The 12,433-nt window shown below is 41.4% G+C and overlaps 1 protein-coding gene across 4 annotated transcripts in view; it reads left to right on the top strand.

Moving 5' to 3' along the window:
- The window catches only part of iqsec1b (IQ motif and Sec7 domain ArfGEF 1b), a 317,619-nt gene that overhangs the window by 187,426 nt on the left and 117,760 nt on the right, over positions 1–12,433 (top strand). The gene's annotated exons all lie outside the window — the stretch shown is intronic.

Here is a 12,433-nt window from a genome sequence, read left to right as displayed (position 1 = left end):
TGGGCAATGTTCTGCTGGGAAACCTTGGGTCCTGACATCCATGTGGATGTTACGTTGACACGTAACCACCTACCTAAGCATTGTTGCAGACCATGTACACCCTCTCATGGAAACGGTATTCCCTGATGGCTGTGGCCTCTTTCAGCAGGATAATGCACCCTGCCACAAAGCAAAAATGGTTCAGGAACGGTTTGAGGAGCACAACAATGAGTTTGAGGTGTTGACTTGGCCTCCAAATTCCCCAGATCTCAATCCAGTCGAGCATCTGTGGGATGTGCTGGACAAACAAGTCCGATCCATCGAGGCCCCAGCTCACAACTTACAGGAGTTAAAGGATCTGCTGCTAACATCTTGGTGCCAGATACTACAGCACACCTTCAGGAGTCTAGTGGAGTCTATTCTATATATATATATATATATATATATGTATATGCTCTTACTTTTTACTCTAAGTGAAACTCATATGAGGTTTTGAAACAGAGCTGTAGACAAACCGTGAATACAATTTACACATCAGATGATTAATTTTCTCTCCAGCTAGATAAGACGCCGTAGAAAATCCTGACTACAGCACTTTTAAATTCCTCAGAGAGAGGGAGAGCCTGGCTGTTAGCTATGTCTGTAGAGAATGCATACAGTGTATCACAAAAGTGAGTACACCCCTCACATTTCTGCAAATATTTCATTATATCTTTTCATGGGACAACACTATAGACATGAAACTTGGATATAACTTAGAGTAGTCAGTGTACAGCTTGTATAGCAGTGTAGATTTACTGTCTTCTGAAAATAACTCAACACACAGCCATTAATGTCTAAATGGCTGGCAACATAAGTGAGTACACCCCACAGTGAACATGTCCAAATTGTGCCCAAATGTGTCGTTGTCCCTCCCTGGTGTCATGTGTCAAGGTCCCAGGTGTAAATGGGGAGCAGGGCTGTTAAATTTGGTGTTTTGGGTACAATTCTCTCATACTGGCCACTGGATATTCAACATGGCACCTCATGGCAAAGAACTCTCTGAGGATGTGAGAAATAGAATTGTTGCTCTCCACAAAGATGGCCTGGGCTATAAGAAGATTGCTAACACCCTGAAACTGAGCTACAGCACGGTGGCCAAGGTCATACAGCGGTTTTCCAGGACAGGTTCCACTCGGAACAGGCTTAGCCAGGGTCGACCAAAGAAGTTGAGTCCACGTGTTCGGCGTCATATCCAGAGGTTGGCTTTAAAAAATAGACACATGAGTGCTGCCAGCATTGCTGCAGAGGTTGAAGACGTGGGAGGTCAGCCTGTCAGTGCTCAGACCATACGCCGCACACTGCATCAACTCGGTCTGCATGGTCGTCATCCCAGAAGGAAGCTGACGCACAAGAAAGCCCGCAAACAGTTTGCTGAAGACAAGCAGTCCAAGAACATGGATTACTGGAATGCCCTGTGGTCTGACGAGACCAAGATAAACTTGTTTGGCTCAGATGGTGTCCAGCATGTGTGGCGGCGCCCTGGTGAGAAGTACCAAGACAACTGTATCTTGCCTACAGTCAAGCATGGTGGTGGTAGCATCATGGTCTTGGGCTGCATGAGTGTTGCTGGCACTGGGGAGCTGCAGTTCATTGAGGGAAACATGAATTCCAACATGTACTTTGACATTTTGAAATAGAGCATGATCCCCTCCCTTTGAAAACTGGATACCGACAGGATAACGACCCCAAACACAACCTCCAAGATGACAACTGCCTTGCTGAGGAAGCTGAAGGTAAAGGTGATGGACTAAACCCAATTGAGCACCTGTTGCGCATCCTCAAGTGGAAGGTGGAGGAGTTCAAGGTGTCTAACATCCACCAGCTCCGTGATGTCATCATGGAGGAGTGGAAGAGGATTCCAGTAGCAACCTGTGCAGCTCTGGTGAATTCCATGCCCAGTGCTGGATAATAATGGTGGTCAAACAAAATATTGACACTTTGGGCACAATTTGGACATGTTCACTGTGGGGTGTACTCACTTATGTTGCCAGCCATTTAGACATGAATGGCTGTGTGTTGAGTTATTTTCAGAGGACAGTAAATCTACACTGCTATACAAGCTGTACACTGACTACTCTAAGTTATATCCAAGTTTCATGTCTATAGTGTTGTCCCATGAAAAGATATAATAAAATATTTGCAGAAATGTGAGGGGTGTACTCACTTTTGTGATACACTGTATGTTGGGGACTAAGTGTGATCAGAGTAGTGTTGTCGCTGAGAATAAATAGCATCTGTTTATGCAAATACGTTTAAACGTGTTAATTACTTTAATTCGAAGCGTTGCATCTCGCTGGGTGTGCGAAACTGCTAAACGATCATGCGTGAACGATCAAGCTGGTGGTGTGTCGCCACACCAGAAAACTAGCGGCTTCATATCGACCTCTTTAAATGTAAACGTGTTTTATTACTAATGTTTGCTATATAAGGAATCAGCAGGGTCTTTTACCTTTATCTGTAATTGCTGTCTAGGAGTGTGAGGGTACTTTGGTATAATGGTGAGCATAATTAGAGAATATAAATAAGGTTAAACCATTAAATCAAACTATGGATAATGATACCAATATATAAAAATTAAAAAATTTCAAGGGGCCGCATGAGAAACTGGGACTGTTGTGGTGGGCTGGTCCGTGCCTTGTTAAAAACTCATATAAGTCGTCTCTATCAGTCGCACTCACAGTTCTTACCCGCTTATCCAATCAGGGTCGCAGGGTGCTGAGCCCATTCCAGCTTTTCAATGGGTGCAAGGCACAGTATCACCCTGGACGGGGGCGCTAGTCCATTGCAGGGCAGAAACAAATACACCCACGTACACACACCCATTCACCTATAGTGCAATTCAGTGTCTCCAATTAACCCGACTTCATGGTTTTGGACTGTGAAAGGAAACTGGAACTCCCGGAGGAAACCCACACAGACTCGGGGAGAACATGCAAACTCCACATAGAGAGAGCCCGGACCGCCCCGTCTGGGGATCGAACCCAGGACCTTTTTGCTCTGAGGTGACAGTGCTACCCAATGAGTCACCGTGCTGCCCGAGGCTTCTGTATATTTGGATTTATGTAAAGTTTGGGCTTATCTGAGGTTTTATCTGTCTCACTGATTTGCTGCAGGAGTGTTAATCCCAGCCCTGACTTAAAAACACTTTCTCTGGCAACCAAAGGAGGGTCTGTGATTTAGTCTGATTTAGGTTTTTGGGTTGGTGTTAGACCTTGTAGTCTATGTTCAGAAGATATTGCCATTCTGTGCATTGTGTTTGTGTGTTGAGGGCTAATGAGAGTCTGGAGGATGTGACTTCATGGGGGTGCTTCTTTGAAAAGGTTGTGCCTACTTTAGCAGTTTGGTTTAGCACGTTTTACTGACTAAACTGCCAAATGTTTTATGTTTTAGCCTAGCGGTTAAGCTACTGGACTGGTAATACTAGTAGTAGTGCCAGGTTGCCACTGTTGGGATCTTGAGCAAAGTACTCAACCCTCAATTGCTTAGACTGTTTACTGTCACAGTACTGTAAGTCGCTTTAGATAAAAGCATCTGCTAAATGCCAACAATGTACATTTAAAATGCTAATTACATGAAATACTCATGTTCACAAATTAGCTAGTTTGATGGATAATTCTCTGTGTTGCATATGTGAGCGTAGCATAGCGACACTTGGCAAAGTGGGAACTTCAGGGCAACACAGGTCCTGGGAAACTGGCTTCCATTATTGGCTCACTGTCTGTGTGCAAGCTAATTTGTTGTGAATGATAACATAACATTTGGAATACTGTATTTAATAAAGATAATACTGAGAGGAAGCTAAGCTAATGATGCTCTACACATGATTTATTACAGGTACAAGAAACAAGACAAAGCAGAACAGGAACACAATAATACACAAGCACATGAAACAGCAGGAACTAAGCTAATGCTAATAGCTAACTGCTAAACTAGTATCAGGCACAAAAAGGATCACTTGACTTAGCTATAGACCAGGGGTGTCCAAACTTTTCTTGTTGGGGGCAAGTTGGATACCTCATGAGCCATTTCAAAAGCGTACCGGGCTACAAATGACCTGCAAGCTGGACTGTATTTGGACATCCTTGCTATAGGCACTAAAAACTAAAACAAACTGGTATGCTAACTGGTATGCTAACTGGTATGCTAACTGGTATGCTAACTGGTATGCTAACTGGTATGCTAACTGGTAAAGCTAACTAAACACTGAGTAAGCCCAGAAACAAGAATTATACTGTATAAAAGAGAGCCAGCAAACACAGGGTTATATATACAATTAGTGCTAATGAGCACACAAGGAGCAGCTGGGTTGAATGATGCAGGGACGAATCACAGAAAGGGGGCGGAGACTACAGAGGCGTGTCATGAAAACGACCACAAATGAGCCATGTGCTAAGCCGTGGGCAAGGTGATCTGATTTGGGGTTGTATGATATACACTGATCAGCCATAACATTAAAACCAGCTCCTTGTTTCTATACTCACTGTCCATTTTATCAGCTCCACTTTGTAGTTCTACAATTACTGACTGTAGTCCATCTGTTTCTTTACATACTTTTTAACCTCCTTTTACTCTGTTCTACAATGATCAGGACCCCCACAGGACCACCACAGAGCATGTATTATTTGGGTGGTGGATCATTCTCAGCACTGCAGCGACACTGACATGGTGGTGGTGTGTTAGTGTGTGTTGTGCTGGTATGAGTGGATCAGACACAGCAGCGCCGCTGGGGTTTTTAAATACCGTGTCCACTCACTGTCCACTCTATTAGACACTCCTACCAAGTCGGTCCACCTTGTAGATGTAAAGTCAGAGACGATCGCTCATCTATTGCTGCTGTTTGAGTTGGTCATCTTCTAGACCTTCATCAGTGGTCACCGAACGCTGCCCATGGGGCGCTGTTGCTGTTGGCTGGATGTTTTTGGTTGGTGGACTATTCTCAGTCCAGCAGTGACAATGAGATGTCTAAAAACTCAATCAGCAGTGCTGTGTCTGATCCACTCATACCAGCACAACACACACTAACACACCACCACCGTGTCAGTGTCACTGCTGTGCTGAGAATGATCCACCACCTAAATAATACCTGCTCTGTGGTGGTCCTGTGGGGGTCTAACAAAGTATGTAAAGAAACAGATGGACTACAGTCAGTAATTGTAGAACTACAAAGTGCTTCTATGTGGTAAGTCGAGCTGGCTTTTTTACACACTTTGATCGCCTCAGTTCTTCAGGGTTTACAGTTTCACAGTGTTGCTTCAAGCTACCAATTCTCCTACACTAGCAACATGATGAAACATTAAAGGTATCACAGGGGGACGGTAACAGTGTTTGTTTTTCTGAACATTGTTTCATCCAAAACTTCAATAGCTTTTCCAGAAAAAAAAAGAACTAACCTTTATCCCTAAAGCGGTGTCTGATATTGCCTTCCCTTGGTCATATTTATGTTCTGTCTTATTTTGCTCTTCTCACACTGTAACCTGCTGTTATATCCTGCTGCTTTTAGTCTTGAGCTATTGACACAATATGTTATTTTTTTCTTAAATTTCGCAAACATATATTACATTAAATTATATGGCCGTTTCAGTACTCAACAGCTTTCCTCAGCTTCTTCAGTTTTTACGCCGGATGCCCTTCCTGACACAACCCTCCCTATTTATCCGGGCTTGGGACCGGCACTTCAATGCACTGGTTTATGCGTCCTAGTGGCTTGGTACCTATCTAATTAGCCTTGCTGCATGTTTATGGACTGTGGGAAGAAACCGGAGCTCCCGTAGGAAACCCACACGGACACGGGGAGAACATGCAAACTCTGCACAGAATGGACCCGGACGGCCCAGCCTAGGGATCGAACCCAGGACCTTCTTACTGTGAGGCGACAGTGCTACCCACTTAGCTACCGTGCCGCCCTATAAAATTTTATTTTTAATATATTATATTTTATTATATTATAAAATATTCTTTGTCATATATACATATACAGGTGTAGAGTACAATGAAATTTTTTCTTCGCATATCCCAGCTGGGGTCAGAGCGCAGGGTCAGCCATCATATGGCGCCCCTGGAGCAGACAGGGTTAGGGGCCTTGCTCAAGGACCCAACAGTGGCTGCATAGCAGAGTCTTGATTTGAACCGCCAATCTTCCGGTTGATAGCTCAAAGCTCTACCCACTAGGCTACCACTGTCCCTTCTTATATCTTTTTATTTTTTATTATTATTATTATTATTTTTATTATCTTATATTTTATTGTATTTTATTTTTATTATAATATATTTTTATATTATACATTTTTATTATTATATTTTATTATTATTATTATTTACAAGATGAGTTCAGGTGGTGCAGAAGTTAATTATGGGATCCAGGGTTTGAATCCCCAATGGTGCTATTGGCTGACCAGTCATCTACCTTCGTACAGGGCAGCACGGTGGCTAAGTAGGTAGCACTGTCGCCTTACAGCAAGAAGGTCCTGGGTTAGATCCCCAGGTGGGGCGGAAGAGGTCCTTTCTGTGTGGAGTTTGCATGTTCTCCCCGTGTCCGCATGGAGACACTAAATTGTCCAAGACTGTGTTCCTGTCATGAATGTAACCGAAGTGTAAAGTTGTTTGGAAACTGGGGTCAGAGTGCAGGGTGAGCCAGGGTTAAGGGCCTTGTTCAAGGACCCAACAGTGGCTGCATAGCAGAGCCTGGATTTGAACCGCCAATCATCCGTTTGATAGCCTAAAGCTCTACCCACTAGGCTACCACCGTCCCCTTCGGTTCGTACTGTGTTCGCACCTGAAACGAATCGCACCAGACTTTGTTTAGAAACAGACCGAGACCCCCCCCCCCCCTTCCCCCGTGATCAAGCACCAGAGTTCGAAATGAAGTGTTCACATTCACTGTAATTTGCACCAGGGTTCGTTTTAATCGAACCAAAGCTGATAAGTATAAAGACAACCTTAAACTTTGCTTGGCAAACGCTCCACACTTCTGTGTCTTGTGTTCTTTTGTAGCTTCTCTTCCCCTGTTCCTGTGTGTGCTATGGTTTTAATTTAGACTTGAAGGATGTTTTCCTTAAAAGCATTTCCCTGCATTGCCTCACAAACATTCCTGAATGATAATAATGACCTCACAGGCTCCTAACAGGAGTCGTCCTTTAAAAACATCTGTCAGAGCAACTCTGGACCCACTCAGAGTCCGAAATCTAGTTGAACATTTCTGTATTCCGTCATGACACTGTTTACGTTATTAAGATAAATGAAGTCGAGCTATGTGGCGTATCTCAGAACGTTGGCCTGATGTTCTTCAAGGAGATATGGTCCTGGTTGCTCACTCCTGCCAAATGCAAAGGGAACTCGCGAGCTGTACTGTTGTGCTTGAAAATCGAACGCCTTCGTGGTCCGTAGAGTACATAAAACTTTATAGACGTTCGATTTCCACCCAGCTTCACTCAGCCGCCGGCCTTTCTTGGTAAATCCCAGAGGTTTGAGGTTCGGGAAACTTTTCCTCCTCGACGTTTGGTTTGGATACAAACTGAAAACTGAGCGAACGCGCCAGCAACAACTGCGGTAACTCGAACTGGGACGACTTAGTCATTTCTCTCACTCATCATGGCCTCTCAAGCGAGATGCACTGCTTGTGGTCAAGGAAAGGAAGAGGGGGAAGGACAGGATCGTCCCTTCGCTAGGGCTGCTGACATCTAGACACGACACGAGCCATGTGCCGCATAGTCTAGCCTTCGTGGTCCTGTTTTGCTTTTGGATTTTAGCTTTTTAAAACAGGCTAATGAATTTTTGGCCATGTTGAATCTGATGTGGAAGTATTGCCTTTCAGTTCGAACTATAAGGTAAGAGATCTGTTTAAATATGTCCATTTGTTTAATGGTATTTGGAAAGAAAGCCTTTAATTTAGGCTGTTTTGTGGTTATGAAGCTGATTTGCAATTTGTTAAAGGTTAATAATTATGATGTAGTTCTTGGATTACATGAGGTTTTGGAATCTGGACTCTACTTGTCTTGATGTTTCTAATGCTTGACATTGTCTTCGTGGGTTACTGGCATTCCTATTTAATTACTAAATGAAATGTACAATCCCAAATCAGAAAAAGTTGGGACTATGGAAAATGCAAATCAAATAAAAATGCAGTGTTCCTGACATTTACTTTGACTTTTATTTGATTGCAGACAGTTTGTACCTGAGATATTTCATGTTTTATCTGCTTAACTTCATTTCTGCATTTCAGGCCTGCAACACATTCCAAAAAAAGTTGGGATGGGGGCAATTTAGGGCTATTCATGAGGTGAAAAAACTAAATAATGGTGTGATTCCAAACAGGTGATGTCAACAGGTGATTGACATGATGAGCAAAGATGATCAGAGGATCTCCAGTTTGTCCACAAATGTGTGAGAAAATGATTGAAATGTTTAAAAACAACAAATGAACCTCAAAGAAAGATTGGAAGGGATTTGCATATTTCTCCCTCTACAGTGCATAATATCATTAAACAATTTAAGGAATCAGGAGTAATTTCAGTGCGTAAAGGCCAAGGACGCAAGCTTAAGCTGAACGCCCCGTGATCTTTGATCCCTCAGACGGCACTGCATCAAGAACCGCCACTCAACAATAGCTGATATAACCACATGGGTGAGGGATTACTTTGGCAAACTTTTGTCAGGCACTACAATACAGAGTTACTTGCACAAATGCCACTTCAAACTTTACTGTGCAAAAAAAGAGCCTGTCCAGAAGCGGCGTCGACTTCTCTGGGCTTGGAGGCATCAAGGATGGACCATCACACAGTGGAAAAATTTATTGTGCTCAGATGAATCAGCATTCCAGGTCTTTTTTGGAAAGAAAAGGGATGCCATGTGCTCCGGACGAAAGACCAAAAGGACCATCCAGACTGTTATCAGGAACAAGTCCAAAAGAAAGGGTCTGTCATGGTATGGGGCTGTGTCAGTGCCCTTGGCAAAGGTCATTTACACTTCTGTGATGGCAGCATTAATGCAGAAAAATACATCGAGATCTTAGAGCAACATGTGCTGCCTTCAAGACGTCATCTTGTCCAGGGACGCCCATGCATTTTTCAACAAGACAATGCAAAACCACATGCGAGGGTACGGGTACTGGACTGGAATGCCTGCAGTCCTGACCTGTCCCCAATAGAGAATGTGTGGAGCTGAAACACTAAATCACTTGGTATCCTCGGTGACAAAACATCTTTTAAGTGTGGTGAAAAGGAATCCCAACATTACAAAGTGGTAAATGCTTTACTGTCCCAACTTTTTTTGGAACGTCTTTCAGGTTTGAAATGCAGGAATGGATGTTTATTAATAAATGTAATGTAGTTGACCAGATAAAACATGAAATATCTCAGGTTCATCATGAGTAAATGTAAGAAACTCTGTGTTTTTTCCATGCTGTCCCAACTGGATTGTATTTTTAGGAATCAGAACACATCCCCACATGGGTCTGAGTAAGAGTCGAGTCATGGCATTAACAGCACAGCTCTTCCATCCACTTCCACTAAGCAAGGCAAACATTAGTGGCTGTGGGCTTTGAGTCAAGACGTATACTCAGCCAGTCACCGCTCATGAATCTTTAGCCCTATAATTGCAACCTAGCGCTTTAACCACAGGCTCTGGGCTGCTTTTCGGCTTTTAGTTCATACTGTAATGCTGACGTTACTGAAATAATGTCTGCATATGGGAAGATATTTATTTCAGTGGTGTTTTGCTGAGGTTTTCCATCCACATTCTATCGCTAGACATTCATGCCATTTTTCCTGTTAAGTTTGGCTTGTTCATTTTGCAGAACCTGCACGACTTTTAAACACTATTTTCTTATTAAAATTATTTAATAAGTACTTCATTCTTGGTGCTGTGGTAACATTGTCTTGCCTAATGTTAGAGATTAGTTGGTAATTGAAATGTACTGTGTGTATGTGTCTGATATACACTGATCAGCCATAACATTAAAACCACCTCCTTGTTTCTACACTCATTGTCCATTTTATCAGCTCCACTTACCATATAGAAGCACTTTGTAGTTCTACAATTACTGACTGTAGTCCATCTGTTTCTCTACATGCTTTGTTATCCCCCTTTCATGCTGTCCTTCAATGGTCAGGACTCTCCCAGGACCACCACAGAGCAGGTATTATTTGGGTGGTGGATCATTCTAATTCTTTTAAACACCTCACTGTAAATGCTGGACTGAGATTAGTCCACCAACCAAAAATATCCAGCCAACAGCGCCCTCTGGGCAGCGTCCTGTGACCACTGGTGAAGGTCTAGTATGAACTCAAACAGCAGCAATAGATGAGCGATCGTCTCTGACTTTACATCTACAAGGTGGACCAACTAGGTAGGAGTGTCTAATAGAGTGGACAGTGAGTGGACATGGTGTTTAAAAACTCCAGCAGCGCTGCTGTGTCTGATCCACTCGTATCAGCACAACACACACTAACACACCACCACCATGTCAGTGTCACTGCAGTGCTGAGAATGATCCACCACCTAAATAATACCTGCTCTGTAGCCTGTGGTTCTGTGGTGTTCCTGACCAATAAAGAACAGCATGAAAGGGGGCTAACAAAGCATGCAGAGAAACAGATGGACTACAGTCAGTAATTGTAGAACTTGAAAGTGCTCCTATGTGGTAAATGGAGCTGATAAAATGGATAGTGAGTGTAGAAACAAGGAGGTGATCAGTGTATATGCATTGACTTCACTTTTATAGCTAAAACCAGGCTGTGAATGCCCCTGTCGTTTGCTTCACTGGGATAAATAATCAATTACTGATCTTTAATGGACTTTGCTGATAAAATTCAGGAGCTCTTGGCCAAACTCTTCATAAAGCTACCATGAAACAAAAGAAACCAAGCAACCTGATCTTTCCAATGAAAGGAGCCGACTGGTGCAGCACAGTATGATTAATTCACTCACTGTGGACCGCACTTCAGCCTGAATGTGACCTGTCTGTACCACGTTCTGATACCTGTTCTGACAGTCTATCTCCCCGGCCTTCCTGTAGACGAGCTTGGTGACTGGCCTGGACTGTTTGAGCATGTTTAAACTGGTACTATGCAGGAGAACCGCTTTGGCTTGCACCAGTATCCAGCAGAGCACTCATCTGGGACTGGTTATCTTAGGCTCTGGAGCCATGGGCAAAAATAAAACAGACGGCAGCCGGATTTGTGTTCAGACGGGACCCGAATCTGCTTAGATATCAAAACTTGAGGGAAGAGCTTCGACATTGTTGCATTAAGTAGATATTTAATCTTTGCTCTGAGAAGAAATTGGTCTTTGTTATGGACTTAAAGTTAAACGAATCATCCAGATGAACAAGTGATTCCATGACTGGTGAGTAATTCCTTCTGCATTGGAAACCACCTTGTAATGTTGGCTAAATGACACAAAAAGCATGTTTTTTTTTAGAGATTGAGTTATTTCCCTTTGTAACAAACTTAATCTCAAAGTTTTATGGGCAGTTTCACACAAAAGTAGATGGGTTCTTTATTTAAATTTATTTAAATTAGTTCATTATGCTACAGTAGGTTATATGTCATATATGTTTACCTTATGACATATGTTTGACAAACTCTATTTTAAGTTTCATTTTTACACTCCTCAATTAGTTCCTCTGTGCCGCTGTGCCAGTATTTTAATTTACTGCGATTAATATTTCAGAGCTGCGTCTCAGTTTACGTACAACAATCAGATCATCTTTCATGCTGTGTTCCATTATGGGTCTGTTTCCACCTGTTGTTGTTTTTTTTTCATTTAGAATCTTAAAAACTTAATTATCTGTTTTGTTGGTGTATGTAGTATACATATAATACAGTATAATATTAGCTTTTTGTTATGTCTGATAGTTTTTTTAATTGAAATAAAAACTCAGTAATATAGGTTTCTTTCCCTAAAATGGCAGTTAATTAATAAATTATTATCTGGCAGTTTTTTAATAAATTTAATGAATTTTTAATCAAAATTAAAAATCTGTAAAAATCTGTATTATATAAAAAGTTATTATTGAAATTAATTGTAATTTGTAATTGTATGTAAGTCAGTATTATATAAAATATTTATATAATATATAATAACACAATATAAAATTAGCTTTTTGTTATATCTGGCAGTTTTTTTAATTGAAATTAGTAATATAGTTCTATTTTTTTAAATGTATTTTTCATTTCTAATTGTAGGTAGAACAAAGATCTGTATATATATATATATATATATATATATATATATATATATATATATATATATATATATATATTAAAATAGTTATATAATAAATAATAAAACATTTTAATAAATTATCTTTTTGTCATCTGTTTTTAAATGAAATTTGAACTCAGTAATAAAGTTTTTTTCCCCCAAAATGTATTACGTTTTTGAAATTGTATGTAGAAAAAAATATGTAATATAT

The sequence above is a fragment of the Trichomycterus rosablanca genome, chromosome 24, assembly GCF_030014385.1.
Source record: "Trichomycterus rosablanca isolate fTriRos1 chromosome 24, fTriRos1.hap1, whole genome shotgun sequence".
Classification (NCBI taxonomy): Eukaryota; Metazoa; Chordata; class Actinopteri; order Siluriformes; family Trichomycteridae; genus Trichomycterus; species Trichomycterus rosablanca.
Note: the sequence above shows the minus strand (reverse complement) of the source record. Positions and strands in the feature narration are given on the sequence as shown.